Source organism: Haliotis cracherodii, unplaced genomic scaffold (genome assembly GCF_022045235.1).
Source record: "Haliotis cracherodii isolate W230 unplaced genomic scaffold, xgHalCrac1.p SCAF_1, whole genome shotgun sequence".
Taxonomy (NCBI): domain Eukaryota; kingdom Metazoa; phylum Mollusca; class Gastropoda; order Lepetellida; family Haliotidae; genus Haliotis; species Haliotis cracherodii.
The window spans coordinates 3,749,961-3,775,791 of record NW_027266264.1 but is presented as its reverse complement, the minus strand read 5'-3'; the positions used below and the strand labels follow the sequence as shown (position 1 = coordinate 3,775,791).

At 44.4% G+C, this 25,831-nt stretch overlaps 1 pseudogene; it reads left to right on the top strand.

Moving 5' to 3' along the window:
* Positions 1–25,831, top strand: LOC139458924 (uncharacterized; annotated as a pseudogene).

The following is a 25,831-nucleotide window of genomic DNA, read 5'->3' as shown; positions in this document are numbered from 1 at the left end:
ATGCGATCAAGTATTAACTGTTTGACGCAACTATATCGGACCCTCAAAGGTAAATGTGTTCATGATTTGCTCATAGACACATTTCACGGTTGGTGTGACATCTGTACAATCCCTGCATGCATTGAACCTGAGGCAACATGAAAAGCGCTATATCAGAAATAAATAAATCGATAGTTTGAAAGAATAGTCGATGCCACATCGCACAATAACCCAACCTCTTGTCTCTATAGTACCCCTCCGTTAACCTGCAGTGCATCCGCAATGGTTATTGTAAACTCCAGTTACTAGAAATATTGCCACAGAGTCTGTATAGAGCACCACGCATCATGAGCAGCATGTGAAGTGAACAAATATAATATCCAAATAGTCGGTACACTGTAACACCAGAGTAGATTAAATGTGATAAAATGTGCATGTTTGATCATACTATGTATGCAGACATAGTGAGTTATGAATATTGGAATGTCAGTTCATTATTGTCACGCAGTATGCCTCTCTCTAAAACGTCTTAGACGCCATGCAGCGACAAGTCACGTGTACTCAGGACTAATTACCTTCTTTTGGACCTCTTTACACGAGAGCCTCGTTAAACCGGATATAGAAGTCCTTTTCCGCACATGAGATGATTATGAGGCTTGAAAAGTCAACGCCTGTTGCGCTGTTCTGTGTTTTGTTGGTATAGTATAAACTCGTTAATGGGGGCGTGTAAGGCAACGTGTGTAGAATCTTATCTTTTTAAAGATATTTATCAATACCTGTACAGAATAATTTCGTAAATTGCGAACCTTGTTGATCTGAACGACTAATATGGTATCTTTTCGCTTGAGCATTCATTTTATCTAAACGTCTTCAAACCCAACCTCAACTATTAATAAATCCCACTTCATCGACTAACAAAACCATTTTGATCATCAACAAACCCCACTTCAACCACCCTCAAACCACATCCAACCTGCAACAAACCCCACTTCAACCACCCTCAAACCACATCCAACCTGCAACAAACCCCACTTCAACCACCCTCAAACCACACCCAACCTGCATCAAACCCCACTTCGACCACCCTCAAACCACACCCACCACATCCACAACCAACTTCTCCCAAGCAGTGACCATCAACACACCCACCCGTTCATCCCCTCACCCCCTCTCTGCATCCAGTGATCAGTGACAATCAACACACCCACCCGTTCACTCACTCACCCTTCCCTGCATCCAGTGATCAGTGACCATCAACACACCCACTCGTTCCCCCTCTCACCCACTCCCTGCATCCAGTGATCAGTGACCATCAACACACCAACCCGTTCACCCTCTCACCCACTCCCTGCATCCAGTGATCAGTGACCATCAACACACCCACTCGTTCCCCCTCTCACCCACTCCCTGCATCCAGTGATCAGTGACAATCAACACACCCACCCGTTCCCCCTCTCACCCACTCCCTGCATCCAGTGATCAGTGACCATCAACACACCCACTCGTTCCCCCTCTCACCCACTCCCTGCATCCAGTGATCAGTGACCATCAACACACCAACCCGTTCACCCTCTCACCCACTCCCTGCATCCAGTGATCAGTGACCATCAACACACCCACTCGTTCCCCCTCTCACCCACTCCCTGCATCCAGTGATCAGTGACAATCAACACACCCACCCGTTCCCCCTCTCACCCACTCCCTGCATCCAGTGATCAGTGACAATCAACACACCCACTCGTTCCCCCTCTCACCCACTCCCTGCATCCGGTGATCAGTGACAATCAACACACCAACCCGTTCACCCACTCATCCCATATCTGCATCCAGTGATCAGTGACCATGAACACACCCAATCGTTCACCCTCTCTGCATCCAGTGATCAGTGACCATGAGAACACACTCACCCGTTTACCCACTCCTTGCATCCAGTGATCAGTGACCATCAACACACCCACTCGTTCCCCCTCTCACCCACTCCCTGCATCCAGTGATCAGTGACCATCAACACACCCACCCGTTCCCCCTCTCACCCACTCCTTGCATCCAGTGATCAGTGACCATCAACACACCCACCCGTTCCCCCTCTCACCCACTCCCTGCATCCAGTAATCAGTGACCATCAACACACCCACCCGTTCCCCCTCTCACCCACTCCTTGCATCCAGTGATCAGTGACCATCAACACACCCACCCGTTCCCCCTCTCACCCACTCCCTGCATCCAGTGATCAGTAACCACCAACACACCCACCCGTTCACCCACTCTCTGCATCCAGTGATCAGTGACCATGAGAACACACTCACCCGTTTACCCACTCCTTGCATCCAGTGATCAGTGACCATCAACACACCCACTCGTTCCCCCTCTCACCCACTCCCTGCATCCAGTGATCAGTGACCATCAACACACCCACCCGTTCCCCCTCTCACCCACTCCTTGCATCCAGTGATCAGTGACCATCAACACACCCACCCGTTCCCCCTCTCACCCACTCCCTGCATCCAGTAATCAGTGACAATCAACACACCCACCCGTTCCCCCTCTCCCTGCATCCAGTGATCAGTAACCACCAACACACCCACCCGTTCACCCACTCTCTGCATCCAGTGATCAGTGACAATCAACACACCAACCCGTTCACCCACTCTCTGCATCCAGTGATCAGTGACCATCAACACACCCACCCGTTCACCCACTCAACCCCTCTCTGCATCCAGTGATCAGTGACCATCAACACACCCACCCGTTCACCCACCCACCCCTCTCTGCATCCAGTGATCAGTGACCATTAACACACCCACCCGTTCACCCACTCAACCCCTCTCTGCATCCAGTGATCAGTGACCATCAACACACCCAATCGTTCACCCTCTCTGCATCCAGTGATCAGTGACCATGAGAACACACCCACCCGTTCACCCACCCACCCCTCTCTGCATCCAGTGATCAGTGACCATCAACACACCCACCCGCGGCCATTCCCCAACTCACCCCTCTCTGCATCCAGTGATCAGTGACCATCAACACACCCACCCGCGGCCGTTCACCCACTCCCTGCATCCAGTAATCAGTGACAATCAACAAACCCAGCCGTACACCCACTCCCTGCATCCTGTGATCAGTAACCACCAACACATCCACCCGTTCACCCACTCACCCCTCTCAGTATCCAGTGATAAGTGACCATCAACACACCCACCCGTTCACCAACGCTCTGCATCCAGTGATCAGTGACCATCAACACATCCACCCGTTCACCCACTCACCCCCTCTCTGCATCCAGTGATCAGTGACCATCAACACACCCACTCATCCCATATCTGCATCCAGTGATCAGTGACCATTAACACACCCACCCGTTCACCCACTCAACCCCTCTCTGCATCCAGTGATCAGTGACCATCAACACACCCACCCGTTCACCCACGCTCTGCATCCAGTGATCAGTGACCATCAACACACCAACCCGTTCATCCCCTCACCCCCTCTCTGCATCCGGTGATCAGTGACCATCAACACACCAACCCGTTCACCCCCTCACCCCCTCTCTGCATCCAGTGATCAGTGACAATCAACACACCCACTCATCCCATATCTGCATCCAGTGATCAGTGACCATTAACACACCCACCCGTTCACCCACTCAACCCCTCTCTGCATCCAGTGATCAGTGACCATCAACACACCCAATCGTTCACCCTCTCTGCATCCAGTGATCAGTGACCATGAGAACACACCCACCCGTTCACCCACCCACCCCTCTCTGCATCCAGTTATCAGTGACCATCAACACACCAACCCGTTCACCCACTCAACCCCTCTCTGCATCCAGTGATCAGTGACCATCAACACACCCAATCGTTCACCCTCTCTGCATCCAGTGATCAGTGACCATGAGAACACACCCACCCGTTCCCCCTCTCACGCCCTCTCTGCATCCTGTGATCAGTGACCATCAACACACCAACCCGTTCACCCCCTCACCCCCTCTCTGCATCCAGTGATCAGTGACAATCAACACACCCACTCATCCCATATCTGCATCCAGTGATCAGTGACCATTAACACACCCACCCGTTCACCCACTCAACCCCTCTCTGCATCCAGTGATCAGTGACCATCAACACACCCAATCGTTCACCCTCTCTGCATCCAGTGATCAGTGACCATGAGAACACACCCACCCGTTCACCCACCCACCCCTCTCTGCATCCAGTTATCAGTGACCATCAACACACCCACCCGCGGCCATTCCCCAACTCACCCCTGTCTGCATCCAGTGATCAGTGACCATCAACACACCCACCCGCGGCCGTTCACCCACTCACCCCTCTCTGCATCCACAGTGATCATGGAAGCCCTGGTGAGGAGGTACGACTTCATGACGGCGGACTTCAACGCCCGCCGCGATTTCGGCAAACGCCTGCAGGCGATCTCCCGTGACTTCCAGGCTATGCCAAACGAGCAGGATATGCTGGGTGCGTTCACGGTGCTGAGGGCAGGGGTGTGTCGGCCAGACTTTCCCGGGCAGTTCACTGAGCAGTGTGAATTCGCAGAACTTGTCTTGCACTCCCTGATGACGTGGTCACAGTAAGTCGCTTTTGCATTTTGAATTTTGATCTTGAACGTTTGTTTGTTTGTTTGTTGTTTAACTCCGCAATCAGCAATATTCTAGCTATATGACGACGGTCTTTAAATAATCGAGTCGGGACCAGACAACCCAGTGATTGATATCATGAGCATTTATACACGCATTTGGGATACGATGACTTGCATCAACTAAGTCAGCGAGCCTGACCACCCGATCCCGTTAGTCGCCTCTTACGACAAGCAGGGGTTTCTAAAGCTGATCTTCACGGGTCAATTGAGGTTTCGAACAAAGATGTCATACCTGTTAATATCATTCGAAACCGTAGGCTAAAATCATGATGTAACGTTTATAATATTCCTCTGGTGGAACAATTGATATGCAGGATTATTAAACATCAAGTGTCATTTGAAAATTAACATTCATAATATTTATTTACAATTATCTTAGAATTATGCTTTTCTTTTGCCGCAAATGCAATTGTGCATAATCAGATTGCCAGCCTTTTTATTCACTCTTTTTCTTTTTATCCGAGTTACGTTTTGTGTGGAATTCTATTTCAAAGAGGGTCGTTTTCTATAAATAGGTTCTCCGAAACCGACTTAACCTTAATAGTGTCTTGCACCTTTTAGTTTGTTTAGATGAATAATTCCTAGGTGAGCTTTAAAGGTGATATTGGATAAAGTCGCAGTATAACATGGGTTTAAGTTCACACAGATAACGCGGGCTGGACACAATGTAATTATTGATTTTTATGAAGTAGATACAATGTATGGAAACTTCTTTAATACTGTATCCATTACTTGTGTCTACTCTGTCATCCGTCAACTTCTAAGTAATGCCTTTCAAACAATTGATTTTTATAAACCAAACAACTTTTCAGGAATTTTGCTGGGGCGGGAATGACGACGTCAATGACCAAAATCCACGACTTCTGCCTCGACTTCCTCCATGACATGCTCCAGCAGGGGCCGGGGACGACACACATGGAACTGTGGACCCGGTTGATGAACATCACCAAATTCGGATTTAGTGATTACTATTATGTACGTTCACCTTAACCTGTGACTGTGCGTTATTTGAAGAGAGCACTTGTTCCACCAGTTCATATCCACATACAACCTAGGTCTAGACTTTGGCGTTAATTGTGATATTAAGAAATTCAATCAGTTAATATACAGTACATTTTTTTTTAATACAATTTGAGACTTCGTTAGCTAGAATCCATTTTCTTCAACATATTCTTTTAGACTATGTAAAGACATACACATAAAATTATTATCCTTGTCATATTATTTTTATGACCTAACCATTCCTAGAAATCAAATAGTCCCTTAAGCCCACGATCCCTACATGAACTTAGTAGACGCGAAGATGGTACGCCTTAATAATAATGATTATCCGATCGGGTGTTCTCGGTGGTCGAGATAAGCATGACCTACATGGATGCAAAACATATAGATTTGGGTTCCTGTTGCAGAACCTGACGGGAGACAAACTCAAGAGTCACATACGAATGTTTATGAGAGAATTCTGGAACTCGGAATCCAATTTTGAGACAACGTTTATGTCAGCTATCAGATGTCTGATCAGCAAAGACTGCTTCAGGTAAGTTGGTTGGTTTGTTGTTTAACGCCGTACTCAGCAATATTCCAGCTATATGACGGCGGTGTGTAAATAATCGAGTCTGGACCAGACAATCCAGTGATTAATATCATGAGCATCGATCCACGCAATTGGGATCGATGACATGCATCAACCAAGTCAGTGAGCCTGACCACCCGATCCTGTTAGTCGCCTTTTACGACAAGCATAGTCACCTTTTACGGCAAGCATGGGTTGCTGAAGACCTATTCTACCCCGGATCTTCACGGGTAGCCTCATTTACGTGTACATCACATCATACTCCACGACTCAACTACGTTACTCCGGGCCATACTAACACAAATAACCGTTGATCTCGCTCTTGAGTGATGGCGAGTCCCCTGGCCCCTGGCCAGCATTCAAAGCTGTTCGGTCCCAGATTCGTCCTCTGTGTGATTGTTGCTTTGGCAGCACCACCCGTGTTGGTGTGTTTCATCAGAATGGTAAACGTCTTCAATATGAAAACTCACAGATTTATCCCTACTCAGCTGACGCGCCGTGATGTTTGTTTGTTGTTTGTTGTTTAACGTCGCACTCAGCAGTATTCCAGCTATATGACAGCGGTCTGTAAATAATCGTGTCTGGACCAAACAATCAAGTGATTGATATCATGAGCATTTATCGCTGCATTTGAGATACGATGACATGCATCAACCAAGTCGTCGAGTCTGACCACCCGATCCCGTTAATTGCCTCTTACGACAAGCATAGTCGCCTTTTACGGCAAGCAGGGGTTGCTGAAGACCTATTCTAAACTCACATAGGGGCGAGAAGTCTATCCTGGATAATTCCTTATGTACCAGAATGAATAGAATGTCAGTCATTGTAGTGCGCTAATTAATAAAATATTGATAAGATATTATTTTTCTACAATGTTTTGAAATATTTTGTTAAGACAACCCATCTTCATCATCTTCATGTTCAGCATGCACTACGTTTTCACCCTCGTAAACCTACCCAGTAGAATCAAGATCTCGCAAAACTGTAGTTCCGTAGATGGAATGATCATGGTCGGTGACTCTAGGACATACAAGGGTCAACGTTTTGGTAAAATCAAAAGCATGCGGACTCAAAGTATCAAACAAACCTTTTCGAAACTATCTCATATAAAGTTTCCCTGGTCTAGGATACACGTCAAATGATAAACGCACTGATTCACTGACTTGTTTACTACATTTTATATCTAGCATAGCAATAGACCCATACCATGCCATCGCTGGGCGTGTGATACTGCTTCATCTTTGATTGGTCCATACATGCCATTCACGCGCCATCCAGGAGCCCGTATAATTAGATTTCGTTAGCGCTAGTACATGTGTTCAAAGACACAACACTGGCTGATGCTTACAACATATGCTTAGTAAAAAAATGGAAAAGGTATCAAAGTCAATCTACGAAAACGATACGAAGTGGTGACAATTATTCAACACGCATATGTTTGGTTTTCCGGTGGGAGTACGGCAAGGATGTATACTCACTACCTTCTTGTCTACCCTTTCATCAAATGAATAAGTTCATATAATTCTTTCGAGGTGCAAACGTGAAATTCAGCTATATTCAGATATTACTGAATTGGTTATCATACTATTTGCTGATGTTTGTCGTGCCTCTCAATGATACGGCTATTGGACTGCGATTAATTTGAAGAAATAAAACATTCTTGGAGGACATTTATCGAAATTGAGAAATGGACAGGTTACAGGTTACATGTTATTTCGTATATCTGTCTTGGACTAAACTTGGTCATGCAGTTCTTTTGCTCGTGAATATTATAACTAGTTAGTCGACAATGAGTGTTGTTATGAGTGAGTGAGTTTGGTTTAACGCCACTTTTAGCAATATTCCAGCAATATCACGGCGACACCAGAAATGGGCTTCACACATTGTACCCATGTCGGGATTCGAACCCGGGTCTTCGGCGTGACGAGCGAACGCTTTAACCACTAGGCTACCCGACCGCCCCGTGGTGTTAGGAACCAACCCATATCGTTCATGCAGCCTGGTGCAACGTTTGCTTGAATCGGATATGAAGACGATAATTGATAGTGATTCATTAACAAATGCTTGATACACTCCGAACCGTACTATAGATTTGGAGATTCCTCGTACTCATGTAAAGGATTTGTCGCTTTTATTGCCAGACCGTTTAGTGCTGTCTGGCATCACATGACATCGGAAGGATGTGGCAACCACTAAATTGTAACTTTATTTATGTTACATTCGCTTATAATTATGATGTGACACGTTCTGTCGATTCTGTTGACTGGGCACTTATTCTGCCCTGAACTCCACACGAGGTCGATAGGCTGGACGATGACAAACAGTTAAAGCTTCATTAGTTATGAAAATGTGTGAAACTTGAATTATATGTCCTTAATTGCAGAGAGCAGGCTTTCAAGGAGGCCCAGGCTGAGTTCGTAGAGCTGTACACATACACAACCGTGACTAACTTGAACCTTCCCGAGCATATACGGAACATTCACAAGTACATTTCAGACGCAATTTCGTACATATACGACGGAAATGTACTCAAGGTGGGACATTTTGTTTTTTTTATGTTAATCATAATAAGACAGCGAAGTTTGAAGAATATATAAAAGAAACTGAAAGCGGCATGTCTGATATGCGATATGAATCTGAGCGTACCTGGCAACGCATTGTTGATGGTCCTACCATTCTTCCTCGGGGGACGGGGGGGGGGGGGGGGGGGGGGGGGGACGGGTGGCTTTTGAAAAACGTCCTTTTAGAAGCATTTTGAAGTTGTAGTAAGTGGAGTAAAGAAGTTGTTCTTCTAATATATTATGCTTACTCCCTTTGTAAAGACCAACAATATATGTTAAAGAAGAAAACCTTTTTACCAGATGATGCATGAAAGTCATATTTAAAGACATATATGAATTGCTTCTCAGAAAACCGGATGGCCCAGTCGTCTAAGGCGCCGCGATTCGCTGTGCAGAGTTGCGTCCCTTGGGCACGCCAGAAACCTATGATTGTGGGTTCGAATCCCGGTTCGCCCCGATTATGTTTCTAGGTTTGTCAGCACCATACCCGTGCTCGTGGGTTTCACCGAAGTGGTAAACGTCTGAGACCTGCATCGGGCTTTCCTCCCACATTAAGCTGACACGCCGCGATATAACTGGAACACTGTTAAAAGCGGCGTTAAAACCCAACTCACTTACTCACTCAGTCTTCCTCAGGGCATGGATGACTCTGAGATGATGAAACAGTCACTGAAGCGTCATGAAAGGGACATCCTCCGTCTCAGTCTAACCACGAAGGACTCCAAAAAGGTCGTGGAGAAAATGTCGAGTGGTCTCCATGTGGTGTTGAATGGTATCAAGTGAGTTGACCCTGTTTCTTCAGTCCGTCCGACACATGGTGTCCACTGACCACATCATGCGAAGCCAGTTTTATAGTGTTACTTGTCAAACCAGTACTCAATTGACCAAGAACCTCTCGTCAAATACTATTCATGAATTCTATAGCTCCACTGAAAATCTTCATCACCTAAAATGACTTCATGCCTATTCCATGCTGTTTCTTGTTCATAGTTGTTATCTCATTAAATAATGCATTTACTTCACTTTGAACAAGAAACAGTCAGTTTCCATTCCACAGGAGTTTGGCATTACAGAAAATAATGTATACAAAAATATACATTTACTGTCAAATGTTTGTACGAGTACTTGTTAACGAGGGTCGGCCTTTTTCTTATTCTGGCTGCTCGACAGATATGCTGTTTCATATCTGTAACCTACATCGCTATCTATGTGTTGTTTATCTATGTAATGTACATACTCCTGCTACTCATACATCTACCCTTCAGGTACTGATTGTCTATCTAGTGAGTGCCTCCTAACTAAACACCCGCTCCGTGGTGTAGTGGAAAGAGCCTTCCCGGGGAGGAAACGCCGGTGGTTCGATCCCATCGCCGCGTCCCACCAGAATACATTAGAATATAGTACATGTACCTGTAATTACCCTTCCTGACGCTCGGCATTATGGGGATATAACGATGACTTGCCAGATAATGTGTCTGCGTTGGGTATGGCATCTCCGTGGGCTGGCACTATAAAACCAAAGGGGTAGCAATACACAGCGTTATCCCCTCTGCCATCAGTGTCTTCAACCCCACCTAATCCTCTGACCACTCCCCTTCCAGCAATGCGTTCCTGTTTCACAAGGTGTACGTGGAGATCATGGACTTCGTGACTGTGATCTGCTACAAGAAGGCAGGCAGCCCTATCCATCCTATTGTAAAGGCTGTAGGCGATTTCCTCTATCACGTCAAAGAAAAGGAGGGGACTCAGACCATCACGGTAATGATACAACCGGTTATTTGTTATGTATCTCGATACTGTAAGTAAAAAGAATCATGTTCTGTAGTACATGCCTGTACCGCGAGACAAGGTATCTCCAATAAAACCCTGCTTTGGCCGAAGGGCTCTAGCTGTTGGTCCCATATAACGGTTTATTGAAATAACCGATATTTTAACATTTAATATTTTTTCTAGGTGATTCAATATACTTAACAAAATGTCATACTCTTCAAGGGCAACTCCGAGCTGTTCACTGTGATGACGAAGAAGTTGATTACATTTTTGAACAACCTGGAGGACCACACCCTGATGAGGGTTACATTTGTTGATGCAGCTGTAGGCAATGTGCTCACGAAGAGCATGAACAAGTAGGTGACTACACTAATGTGCTACTGAGTCTCCGCCACCTGTCTCCGTCATCTTGTACCATCATGTACCATCTTGTACTATCTTGTACCATCTTGTACCACCACATACCCTCATGTACCCTCTTGTACCATATTGTACCCCCTTGAACCATCATGTACCCTCTTGAACCATCATGTACCATCTTGTACCATCATGTACCATCTTGAACCATCATGTACTATCTAGTACCATCATGTAACCTCATGTACCATCTTGTACCCTCATGTACCATCTTGTACCCTCATGTACCATCTTGTACCATCATGTACCATCTTGTACCATCATGTACAATCTTGTACCATCTTGTCTCACCATGTACCATCTTGTACCCTCATGTACCATTTTGTACCATCATGTACCATCTTGTATCATCAGATGTAGTGGATGTCATTCACAGGTTTGGGAAGACGCATGTTGACGATTCTTGAAAGGTGCAGATGCGATTTTGTGAACGTCTTCAGTAAACAGCGAAGAAAGGGAGTGGTTTGGTTTTAGGTGTGGTAAGTTTGGTTTGGATGGAAGATTGGGAAAGTGGGGTATATGAAGTGCTATGTGTGGTTCGTGTGGAAGACGGAATAGGGATTGGGTTAGAGATGTTCAGTTGGGTTGGGGTAGATTGGGGAGGTGAGTGCTAGATTTGGGAGGTAATAAGTTGGTGTAGCTAGTGATTTTGAGTTAGGAGTGAGGTAGAATTGGGAGGTAAGTGCTTGATGTGGCTAGGGTTGGGATGGGTTAGGGTAGAATTGGGAGGTGAGTGCTTGATGTGGCTAGGGTTGAGATGGGTTAGGGTAGAATTGGGAGGTGAGTACTTGATGTGGCTAGGGTTCAGATGGGTTAGGGTAGAATTGTGAGGTGAGTGCTTGATGTGGATAGGGTTCAATAGGTTAGGGTAGAATTGGGAGGTGAGTGCTTGATGTGGCTAGTGTTCAGATGGGTTAGAGTAGAATTGGGAGGTAAGTGCTTGATGTGGCTAGGGTTGAGATGGGTTAGGGTAGAATTGGGAGGTGAGTGCTTGGTGTGGCTAGGGTTGAGATGGGTTAGGGTAGAATTGGGAGGTGAGTGCTTGGTGTGGCTAGGGTTGAGATGGGTTAGGGTAGAATTGGGAGGTGAGTGCTTGGTGTGGCTAGGGTTGAGATGGGTTAGGGTAGAATTGGGAGATGAGTGCTTGGTGTGGCTAGTGTTGAGATGGGTTAGGGTAGAATTGGGAGGTGAGTGCTTGATGTGCCTAGGGTTGAAATGGGTTAGGGTAGAATTGGGAGATGAGTGCTTTATGTGGCTAGTGTTGAGATGGGTTAGGGTAGAATTGGGAGGTGAGTGCTTGATGTGGCTAGGGTTCAGATGGGTTAGGGTAGAATTGGGAGGTGAGTGCTTGGTGTGGCTAGGGTTGAGATGGGTTAGGGTAGAATTGGGAGGTGAGTGCTTGATGTGGCAAGGGTTCAGATGGGTTAGAGTAGAATTGGGAGGTGAGTGCTTGATGTGCCTAGGGTTGAGATGGGTTAGGGTAGAATTGGGAGGTGAGTGCTTGATGTGGCTAGGGTTCAGATGGGTTAGGGTAGTATTGGGAGGTGAGTGCTTGATGTGCCTAGGGTTGAGATGGGTTAGGGTAGAATTGGGAGGTGAGTGCTTGATGTGGCTAGGGTTGAGATGGGTTAGGGTAGAATTGGGAGGTGAGTGCTTGATGTGCCTAGGGTTGAGATGAGTTAGGGTAGAATTGGGAGGTGAGTGCTTGATGTGGCTAGGGTTCAGATGGGTTAGGGTAGTATTGGGAGGTGAGTGCTTGATGTGGCAAGGGTTCAGATGGGATAGGGTAGAATTGGGAGTTGAGTGCTTTATGTGGCTATGGTTGAGATGGGTTATAGTGGGTGGAGCCGGTGGGGTAGGTGAGACGCACCTGTCTCTGTTACAGTCCAGGTTGCCGATGTACAAAGCGATCTTAGCGATAAGGTGATCGTGACCATATCTTAAGAAAGACTTAGGACAGTCGCAGCGCTTAGGCTGTATTGTTCAATGTCACCCTGATAATCAACTCCGTGGACCGGTTTTGCAAAGTCTGTTAATGGCACGGCTGCTCCTAACCTCGACCTGACCTTGATCCAGAAGCCCTGAACACTGCCAGCTGATGATGGACCTGATCAAAGCCTGTCTGAGGATCCACCAGCTCGAGACGGCCAGGGCGATCTACAGTGCCGCCAAGGAGATAGGGAAGCTGCTCAAGTGGAAGGTACACCCTTAACCATGACAAAATCAGATGTTTTTTTCTGCGGCAATGATTGGACTTATACGCGTATGTTGACGATTATCGTTTATCTGAACGATAAAACCACCTAACAGTAATTAAATAAACAGGGAAACCTCGTCCGATATTCGCTTTCGACAATATCACTTTATGAACCCGAAACGTCTTCATTGCACTATGATTCCCGTTTGCACAAAACGACAGATTTTCGATTTTCCAAAGACGAAGAGGAAACATTATTTTAGTGAAGTTTAGAAAGGCAATGCTATACACAAACTTTCACCATATGCGGATGTTTAATCCCATTTTTTTCAGGAGCACGTGAAAGATGCACGTGAGATACTAGACCTCTTGATGAAAGTGCGATTATTTGGGAGTAAAGAACAGACCAGACAACCGGCTGCTTTTTACATCAACTTCGCCTCGGATTTCGCTAATCAAATGCAGTAAGGCCCATGTTGCTTCTAGGGACTGTCAGCAGTCTCTCAAGAACACACGACCCGTAAAGATCCGGGTTAGAATAGGTCTTCAGCAACCCATACTTGTCATAAGAAGCGACTATGCTTGTCGTCAGAGGCGACCAACGGGATCTGGTGGTCAGGCTCGCTTACTGGGTTTATGAATATCATCGTTTCCCGATTGCGTAGATCGATGCTCATGCTCATATCATAAACTGGTCCAGAGTCGATTATTTACAGACCGCTGTCATACAGCTGGAATATTGCTGAGTGCGGTGTTAAGTAACTATCACACAAAAAAACAAACAAAATGGGAGTTCATCAATGCAAAAACACCTTTAATGTTATGAGAATCAGTAACAAAATCGTGTACCTGTCTAGCATTATCGTAATGTATTCCCCTTCTTTTCAAGACGGGACCGCATTCTTCCTGATATGGTTGAAAAAATGGTAGAATGTTCTTTGATAATTCTCGAGAGAAGAGAAACAGCGCTGTTCCAGGTCTCGTATGCAATGGCGACTTTTGTATGCTTTAATGGAAAAGTAAGTGTTCGAGCCTGAAAGAATTGTTCCTTACGTTCCTTGTAGTTCAACTAAGGACAAACATAAATCATTGTCAGTGTCAATAATGTAATATAAGGTCATAAAAATAATATCATCATGACATATAGATTGAGTGTACCAAAATAATGTATTGTGAATTTACAAAATGTGTTATTGGTCGGATGTGATACATTAGACTAAAGTATTTAAAGTGTCTTACCAATCCGTGTACTGAACTGAAGCAATAACCGGAACCAGATCAGCTTTTTGTTTACCATGACCGTATATGTATCTGGTATTTACCTCTAGAATTGTATGTTACCAGAAACACAAAGGCCTGATCATGTCGACCTTGTCCACCATACTAATGTTCCTCAAGGACTCCGCATATCCCTGGGACAAGGGCACTTCCGGGAGCTCGAACGTGGCCGTTTACAGACTGGCAGAGCTGGGAATGGATGCTTTGTGAGTAGACTGACAGATTCACAGACACACAAAGACAATTACAACAGACGTTGTAGGTATCTGTATACAAGACATGCAGAGACATACACATTCAAATACACATGTAAATCGGCCTTGCACGCAGGTAGACACAGTCAAAGATCCCGACAACACCCAAAACAGATAAAATAGACTGGCAGACAACCAACACAGATTCAAGACACTGACGAACAACCACCATAACTTAAATATACTCTAGAAAAAAAGAAACGCAATACGGATATTTTTAGCCATAAAAGCAAAATTAGCGGACCAAGAGGTTTTATAGTGTCAATGGCAAATTCCCGGATCAAAATGATCACAACATGGACATGCAATCCATCAGTCGCGAAACCCCGTGCATTAACAAAGAGATCATGGAGTTACACGCACTGCACGTGCAGCAGCACTATGAAAGGTATAACAGTACAGGCATATGAGCGCCTGGCATCTGCGTCAATCAAACAGTGACAGTTCAACAACATGTCAAAATTAACAGAACTGCAAAGAAACAACGTCATAGGCCGGTTGCAGGCAGGGGAATCCCGATCAGCTGTAGCCAGGGTTTTCAATGTAGAGCCCAGCACCATCACAAAGCTATGGGATCGGTTTCAACAGCATGGGTCAACACGTGATCGACCAAGATCGGGGCGACCAAGAGTAAACGACCCCGCCCAAGATCGCTACATCCGATTGTGCCACCTGCATGAAAACACGACCTCAACCATATCAACCGCATCCCAAATACCCAGACTGTGCACAATCTCCGACCAGACCGTACGAAACCGTTTAAGAGCAACAGGTCTACGAGCAAGACGTCCTGTTCGACGCGTCATATTGAATCGACAACATCGTCAACAACGACTACATTGGCGTCGTCAACACAGGGAATGGCATCAACTGCGATGGAGAGATGTCTGATTCAGCGACGAATCAAGACTTCACCTCCGTCGAGGGGATGGAAGAGCACGGGTCCACATACGTCGGGGAGAACATTATGCCGGAAATTGCGTACAGGAAGTGGACAGTTTTGGTAGGGGTAGCGTTAAGATGTGGGCGGATATCTCTCAACATGGCAGGACAGGTTTGGTCCATATCCTCCCAATTGCAGACAACGGCAACGGTGTATTCCAACAGGACAGCGCTCGACCGCTTACAACACGGATCCCCAGAACCTGTTTACACAACAACAACGTTGATGTTCTCCCCTGGCCCTCCAGATCCCCGTATTTGAACCCGATAGAGCACCTGTAGGATGAATTGGATAGACGGCTGCGCCGACGTCAACTACACTATCAGACGTTGCAGCAGTTGGCTTTTGCATTGCAGCGTGGGCTACCATTCCCCAGGAAGTGATTTGCATACTCGTCTCTTCCATGGTCAGGAGACCTCATACCATTCTGGCTCAATACCTTGGACGGTTCCTCGTATAAATGTATTTTCCTTCCTCACACAAATCTGGTATCCACTGATAGACACCCAGATTAAAGACAATGTTGGAGGACCAGCATTGAGTAAAGACAGGCAACCAACATAGATAAGGCACACTAACAGACAACCAACACAGATAAAACACTGACAGACAACCAACACAGATAAAACACACTGACAGACAACCAACACAGATAAAACACACTGACAGACAACCAACACAGATAAAACACACTGACAGACAACCAACACAGATAAAACACACTGACAGACAACCAACACAGATAAAAAACACTGACAGACAACCAACATAGAAAAAAACACACTGACAGACAACCAACACAGATATAACACACTGACAGACAACCAACACAGATAAAACACACTGACAGACAACCAACACAGATAAAACACACTGACAGACAACCAACACAGATAAAAAATACTGACAGACAACCAACACAGATATAACACACTGACAGACAACCAACACAGATATAACACACTGACAGACAACCAACACAGATATAACACACTGACAGACAACCAACTCAGATAAAACACACTGACAGACAACCAACTCAGATAAAACACACTGACAGACAACCAACACAGATAAAAAACACTAACAGACAACCAACACAGATAAAACACACTGACAGACAACCAACACAGATAAAAAATACTGACGGACAACCAACGGATTAAAGACATGAACAGACGAGCAACACAGATAAAAACACTGACAGACAGCCAACAGTTTTGATCATGATCTGAACGTTTGATACAGGTATTTTAATAGTTTTGGCCAGGGCTGCGGTAAAACAATTCCCAATCAGACATTTTGTTCCCAACTCTTCAGACCTGCAGTGGGTATCCGGGTAGGGTCGGGTAATAGGGGGACAGGTACCCGGGTAGTAAAGTTGGACTCGTCCCAGCACTAGCGACGGGCTTGCATGCATGTTAGACTGCTGATGCTTTTATTCAGGTAATGAGGCCACCGGCCCATTATACACGTGCAGAGCATGATGGCATACAAATATGACAGAGCGCTGAATTATAAGATTTACAATGCAGTGTTCAAACCTTTAATATTGGGGTTAATTATATGACACAGGTATTCCCTTGAAAATGGAATTACGTTTCTTACCAGCAAGAAATACATATTTTGCTAAATTGTTGCAAATACTTTGATTAGTAGAGCTGAATAATAAGAACATTTTCTCACGACTTGAAAACATGTGATAATAATTGGGTATGAGATTAGACCGCAGATCAAGATAGAACGGACAGACCATACAAAAGTGGAACTCATCTTCGATAGCACTTACAACACAGAGGGGACAGAAACGTTCATGTCTTGGTATATTATGATATCTGCCTGTTTCAACCATAAGACGATGATTGGATCCGAGAAAATTCAAGATATTAATTCGAAATAATGTTACATCAATTAATCGAATCCAGTTATTATACTGCTTGTACTGGTGCCAGCCGACTGAGATACCATGCCCCAGTGGATGGATAGCCTACCACTCAGACACGGTATACTGACTCCGAGCCGACCAGTCCTTGCATTATCGCCTTAACGCCGAGGGCCAGGCAGGGTAACAACAAATCACAATGCCTCCAGTGGTCAGCACCCAACAACGGACAGACGCTCTTCCACACATGATTTATAAGTTATGGACATATTTCAATAAATAGATAACTGTTAACTGATACCATCACAACACAGTAGTTCTATCCCGTTCTAAAAAAATATTAGGCTGTGATTACGGTAGAACACGTAGTTTGGCGTAACATACGATGCTAGTTCGTTCATAAGCAGTCCTCAATACGTCTATCGCGTCCTTATCTCGTTCTTGGCCAGTCTTCAGTCCGTTTGTGTCCCGTTCAGATTGTGTAAAAGTGCCCGTTCACCTAATGCCGACAACGTTTCGAAGCAGTTCGAGCATGTGCGTAGCCGTTCTCAACCCGTTCTTAACCAGTTCAACTTCCTTCTACCGCGTTCACAATACGTCCAAGCCAGTTATAACTAATTCTTAACCCGACCAACTCGTTCGCAGTACGTCCTCATCTCGTCAATAAAGTGTGTGTATTCGCGTCCTGGCCCGTCCTGTCCTATGAATACCGAGCGCGTTGTGGCCAGTCTTCATTTAAGTTCAGGGCTCCGAGCTGTACACATCATGCCTCCAAAGAGAAGTCGACCCGTTCGGTGTGCAAACACATACTGAAATTTATGTCCGACTGCACCACGTCGAAACACGTCCCTAGTAGGTTCGACGTACTGCAATTCCGTTCGTAGTATGTCTTTCTCGTTTTAAGTACGTTGTCAATCCGACTAATTTCAGAACGGCATAAAATTGTGAGCAGACTCATAGTTCCTGAGCACCCTTACCGTCCAAGCCCGTCCATGAAGTTCGTAAAAAGACTGTCAATAGTTGCTACTACGTCCACTACGTCCACTACGTTCATACACAACATCAGAGCTCCAGATAAGCTTTTGGTGTTGTGGGTATTATACCCATGCATTTTAAAATCATTGGGTATCAGTAATTCTATCTGGGTATTCAAATTTCTGTTACCCACTAGTTTTTACACAATTGTGGGTATTTCAGTTAAATATTTAAAAACACCATTCATCTAGTCCCTGCAAACTGGTGTTGTGTGGGTTCGAGAGCTTTATAGGACTCAAAAATACCATGACACTTCCACAAGAAAGTGTGATGGCAAATGATCATGATGTAACTGCTATCGTGGAGTTTGGCAAGGTTGACGGAATGCCCTTTTATAATTTCAAAATAAGTTGCTGATTTGCCAATCGAATACGCAGGGTTACTTGACAATATTTTGATGATACGCACAAGTTTTATTTTCGTAGCGTATCTGTAATGTTCGTTGCGTATTTAATACGCTGGAATATTATTTTACTGCGTATTTGTGCATTTCTGATGCGTATTTTACGCAGATACGCAGCTTATCTGGAGCTCTGCAACATTTCACGAACATATTGAGAACCGGTTTGGTGTGATGGGGGTATAACTGATAAATGCCGCTGCTGCAGGGACGCCAAGACTGTTACCGAAAAGGACCTAAGCGCTCTGTCCTACTTCATGAAGACAGTGATGAAGGGAGACTTTGTTCTGGACGAGGAGGAATCTAACAAGCCTGACACGGTCTTCTTTGCACTGTACGGAAGCTTGGGGACAAGGTTTCTCCGACTTGTAAGTAGTTCGAGGCGTTATTGTTATAGGGGGATGAACCTCTAGTCAACCTGCAGCTTTAACTCTTCTCTGTAGGATTCCCTTGGGACAGTTGAGGTATAGAAGACCACGACTGGTGTCCACGCTGATGAAGCTGGATTATTGCAAAAAGTAACGTAAAACCCAACCGTTTGTCTGTTGTGGTTTAAAGCAGTAATAATCCAGCTGTATAAGGGAGGTCTATACATAACCGAGTCTGGACCAAACAATTCAGCGCTGGATGTTACGATCACTGATCTGGGATACGATGACATGCATCGACCAAGTCAGCGAACCTGACCACCTGATCCCGGCGGTCGCCTCTTAGGACAAGAATAGGTTGCTGGAGATCAGTTCTCATCTTCACGGGACCAACCCTTTTGGTTCAGGAGGTATTCAATGCTTCCTAATTCGTTCCTACTTCAGGGATACAATGTGCACAATGCTGTTGTCTGTATATGTATATATTCATTTGCCTTCTTAACACTCTGCTGTCAGTTTGTAACTCATCGTTACAACTGTTGTAGAAACTAGAATAACATTAATTATTCCTTTACCACTTTCTCCAGCTGGACGACCAGGAAAAGACACAGAGAGCTATCCTGGTGGTGAGGGAAAGTGTCAACCTACTGTCCAGCCAGCATACAGGGGTCTCAGAGCTCGCACTGTCACAAGTTTCAACACTGATCCTGAATGGAGCAAGGGTCATGGCACCATTCTTCCCCCAAATCATGGACTTGTACATGGACACAGAAAGCCCAAGATTACTGAATAAGTCTTAACCATAATATAAACTCGTTATGCCAACAAAACAATAAACTCTAAAGGCAACAACTTCTCCAGTAGTGAGTGAATGAGTTCGCGCGTCGTTCACTAATATTGGGCTTAAGTTAATGTCATAATTCCGGGCATTTTACGATGGGGAACATCAGAACTAGGCTTCACGCAATGTAATCACTTTGGGAATCGAATCTCTGATGTGTCAAGCGAACACTTCAGCCACTAGGCTACCACCACAACGTCTCAAGGATAAGCTGGATTATAAACAATGTCTAGACAAAATGATGCATCATTGCGTATTCACATAGTGGTCTTCAGTGGATATGCTATAACCGTCAGGTATTACAATGCATACTGAAGTAGGGGCGGTTAGGTAGTTTAGTGGTTAAAGCGTTAGAAAGCCAAGTCGAAGTTCCGGGTTCGATTCCCCCCTTGGTACAGTCTGTAAAGCATATTATCAGTATCTTCCACTAGGATATGATGGCAGCAATACTAAAAGAGGCATTAATATTCACTCACTCACTAACTCACTTCATTGAAGGATATCGGGACAGATTAGTTTTCACACGACAAGCCCTGGCAAACAGCCTTCATGGTATGGAGGATAAATCTTTTTTGAGTGCTACCCCTTTCGAGAATACCTGGTGTCATCATTGATTTTCAGTGATCCATTCGCATATTTTTCAACGCTACTTTGCCGTTTAAACCCAACTTGATATGTTTCGTCTGAAAATCGAGACTAATTATTTCCTGGCGTTGACGTTTTATATTTGCCTGTTCAGTTGTTCCATGTCTGTCTGGAACCTTGACTCTGAGACGACCTATGCTCTTTTCTACAGCCATCGTCAGTGCAATCTACCCATACTACCCAGAGCTTGAGGAGAAGCAGTTCCAGGCTCTCTTTGACTTGATAGAAACACACGATCGATCGTATGTTTTACCATGGTTTACACACATTGCCAAGAATCAACCATCTGTAAGTTACAGCCTTGCACTCATAAATCGTGGATCATTAATTACTGTTAGACGCATGTAATATTAATCGTAAAGTTTACGAGAAATACTTATCAGATTAAGATGCAGTTGCTTTTTCCCAGGTGTTCAGGATTCAAGAGTGAACATCTTTTGTTTTTGTTTACAGTAAACTACGCTTATAACGAACACGCTTATAACGAACTGATCGATATAACGAACTTACTTTCTAGTCCAAGCCATTGGTGGTGTATATGCTGTATATATGCTTATAACGAACTACGGTTATTACGAACTAAAATTAGTGATCCCTTTGAGTTCGTTATAACCGTAGTTTACTGTATTATGTTCCCACCAGGGAAGTTAGTGCTTCATGGTTTAGCCGACTGAAAAACAATTTTGACAGGTACATTGAAGATAGAGGTGGTTCTATAGTCATACATACCTTGATGATATGGGCAATTATTCACCAATGCATAGAAACAATTGACCTGTTAAACTGTCTTATCAAAATACAATGAGAACTGTTTATCACTTTCAGCTATTCACTGAGAGAAACCTTAAGAAGCTGATTGCAGAGATGTTCGAAGGCGATGACAAACTTTACATTATGTATCTGACGATCATGGACCAACTCTCCAAGACGATGCCCAAGTCGTTTATACCTCACCTGCAAACCATGATGCAAGATGACATGGAAACTCAGCCTCATGCCAAGATCCAGCTGTTCACACTCCTGAAGAACGTAGCCACCAGGAGCGAAGATCAGGTACCGTTGTTCTTACCTTTGAACATTGCAATTCACTTTATAACTAAACTCTGAGGCGTCAATGAATACTCTTTTCATACTGTTACTGTCACATACTTGAAACAACATATCATCATTCATGTTAATGCGTAAAATATGCATTCTCGCTGACAAAACTGGACGGAAGTTTTAAAACACAAAATGGCTTATTGTTATGTAATGTGTAGGCAAGGCAAATTAATATAGTTCGATATTTATATCAGCGTAGTGTACATCTAGTGGGATAAATCAAATCACGATCATCATGCTTGTAACACAGGCTGCCGCAGAGGAAGTGATGGCATACCTAGAAAAGGTCCTTCGAGGTCCTGAAGATGAGCTTGTGACTCCATTCTGTCTTGGCGCCATGCGTGCTATAGGAGGTGTATACCGACCAGTGTTGGAGCGTCGTAAGCCCGCCATAGAGGACTTGAGGAAACGATCTACTGTCCAGACAACAAAGGATCATTGTATCTTTATTGTGGATGTGCTAGAAGGCAGAAGGTGAGAATATTATGGCACTGACCATGCTTATGTGCGTTAAGGTAGTGTCGAAACCCCTTACGTTAATGATTAAATTCATTGTCCAGAACGCTTGTCTTAGTGCTTAAACTTACTGTCTACCAAAATATATTCTTCATACGTGTGTTAAAATCTCATATTGCACAAAACAATATCCATGAAACCACAAACTTCCTATTCACCCTCGTAGTTGTATGACTTGATTCGGTGATTTGAGAGTTTAAGCTGTTGTTGTGGTGAGATTTAAGCACCACTATGGCTTCTGCTACCATAATAACGATAAGGTTATTTATGTTACCAATACATGTCTCACCAGCATGAAATCCCTGATCGACGAGATGAAGGGGGACATAGCCAAACTGGACACACGAGTGACCAGAACCGAGGTGGGCCTGGTGCTGCTGCACCAAGATGTGGATGAACAGAGGATGGAGCTGGATGGCGTCAAGGTTGATGTGAAGAAACAGGGGAATAAGATGGTCAACCTGGAGAAGACGGTGAAAAAGACCAAGGCTAAAGTGGAGGAACTTGACGGAAAGGTAGTCTGTTGTTTTGCTTGTCTCTGGGAAACAAAGGGTGGTGGTACTGGGTGAGAGGTTGAGCAATAAATCAATCCTGATTGACAAGAAATAATGGGTCATGTCTTACATGACGTTACTGAATATGATTTGTTTAGATTATTACATGCAAATGATATATTCAATATCATTAATTTCTTAACTTATATTCATACTCATCATTCGCACAGACATTGAGTCATGCTCCCTTCTGGGCAAGAGACGTGGCCAAACTACTCAACCCTGAAGACCTTCTGGACTGGACGCTTCTCTCTAGTCGACTTGGCTACACCAATGATGACATCAGGAGCTGGGCTCAGATGCACGACCCATGTATGGCCATGCTGAATGAATGGTACGCCACTCGGAAGACAAGGGAAGCCACATATGCTGTGCTGACAGCACTGCAAGAGATGGATGCTGCTGTCATAGTGGAGAATGCGATGAAAAGGACACGTACATACATGTATATATTTCACCACATGTACCTATATATTAATCCTCTGACAAGCGTAATTGATTATGAATGATTCTTCTAATATTGACAACTTGATTTATGAAGAAATCTCTCCAATGGCCCTAGTTTATGGAAGGAATTGTTCCTTCGCTTATTTAAATATTTTCAGGAAAGACATTATTTGTATACATGTGTATAACACATTATCTGATTATTAACGTTAATGTTATGAAAAAATAATTTTCCATAGTCTGATAAAGGTATTGTCTGTTTCTTTTCAGAAGCTGTAGTCGAGGACGAAGAGTTTGAGTACCCGGGGCCTCCAGAGGTGTTCATCAGCTACCAGTGGGGAATCCAGAACGAGGTGAATCTTCTGAAGCTGCACCTGGAGAAGGCGGGCTTCACATGCTGGATGGACATTGGTCAGATGGGAGGTGGAGACAAGCTGTTCGAGAAGATTGACAGATCGTCATCTGTTGTGTCACTGGGAAATATGCCAAGTCTCCAAACTGCAATAGAGAGGTAAACACTGAAACAGTTTAACCTTGTACAAGTGTCAACGTTTCTATGAGGACAATAACTATGTCATTCCTGTGTGCACAGGTTCTAAGTGTATGGGTTTCGATATTGAAAGTAAGTAATGTAAAGTAATACCCTGCAATACCTGTATTGACCCTCCTTAAGATGCAATAGGACTGAGAAGGAGCAATGATGATATTGAGAAAAAAATTGCCATATCCGTTCTGAATACGGTTTCATTTGAATCGTCAGGGAGAAATGGTTCAAATGAAACTTACTTTAGAACATACTCAGAGTTGCGTAATGTTTCACATTGCAAATATATTTGTCTGAACACAAGAATTGCAAATAATGAGTCATGTGTAGTTGGGGACTTGTATATGTTTACGATTTCAGGTGAACCTCTCAGTAAGCCTGGGTAAGCCCATCATCCCTCTGTTGATGGAGAAACTGTCTTGGCCACCACCAGGCTCAATGGGGCCAATCTTCAGTGAGTATCTGTTCATCCGATTCTTCACCCGGCCTGGGGAGGAGACTGGTGACATCAGCTACTGGTCAGCAGCCAAGTTCCAGGAACTTCTGATGCAGGTCAACTACAACAACGTCAAGCCGGAGGAACAGAAGGTTGAAAAAGGTATAACTCAAATATGCAATTTCCAAGTGTAGAGAAATCATGAGTAATATGCCACTTGCCAAGAACTGGTGATGCCAGTAGGGCAGGTCATGTTTATTATAATAGCGTACGTCTGGTTTCATCACTGATTTTCAGTGATCCATTCATATAATTTTCACATCTATTTTGCCTTTTAGGCGCAATGGAATCTGATTTGGAGGATAATCGAGACTGGATATTATCTGTCGTATATTTCCAAAGTGGTTGATATGTTTCAGAACAGTTTTGTCTGTTATTTTAAAACTTAATTGATTATGTTTATCCTAATCCAATAGACTTGGTATCACATACTTTCGTGTACATAGAATACAAGAACTGGTGGTGTCCTGTGGCTGAAGTCATCAAGATAGAGAAGAAGGACGTGAAGGCGATGACGGCCGCCAGTCAGCAGAAGCAGGCGGAGGTTGAGGTAGGTTATCTGCACCAACCCAGAAAAACCAGACATGAAAGATGTACTCATAATTAAAGTGACAATTGATGAGATAAATCTACCTTCGATGTGTGAACATTTATAAACAAAAATATGTTTCTTACAGCGGGGATCAGCCTCTCCTGATATATTCATCTCCTACCAGTGGGGAAAACAGAAGCAGATTCAACTCATGTACAAGCGTCTTACTGAGATGGGCTTCACCGTCTGGATGGACATCTACCAAATGGGAGGTGGGGACTCCCTCTATGACAAAATTGACAAGGGTGTGCGAGGGGCAAAGATCGTGCTCACGTGTGTCACCTCAAAATATTCCCTGTCGGCCAACTGCAGGAGGGAAGTCAGTCTCGCTGATGCCCTCAAGAAGCCAATAGTGCCTCTGTTGCTGGAGAAGATGACATGGCCGCCATCTGGTCAGATGAGCATGGTGTTCACTCAGCTTTTGTACATCAACTTTGGGAAGGATGAATCTGTTCAGGAAAGATGGGATGGAGAAAAGTTTGATGAATTGTTGACCTCAATAGATCAATATGTGCCGAATATTATAATATTGGGAAAGGAAAATACTGGTTCCCAATCGATATCTCGACCGCCACAACCACAAAGGCATCAGCAACAACCTCAACAGCAGCAACCATATCAACAACCCTATCATCACCAGCAAGTACAACCTCAACGATACCCCCAATACAATCAACCTCAAAAAAGTTCGTCCTGTATAATTTTGTAGAATCTACGGGTACACTCATGCGAAGCAACTGTGATACTGTGATGGTAATGTTTTTTTCTTGGACTTA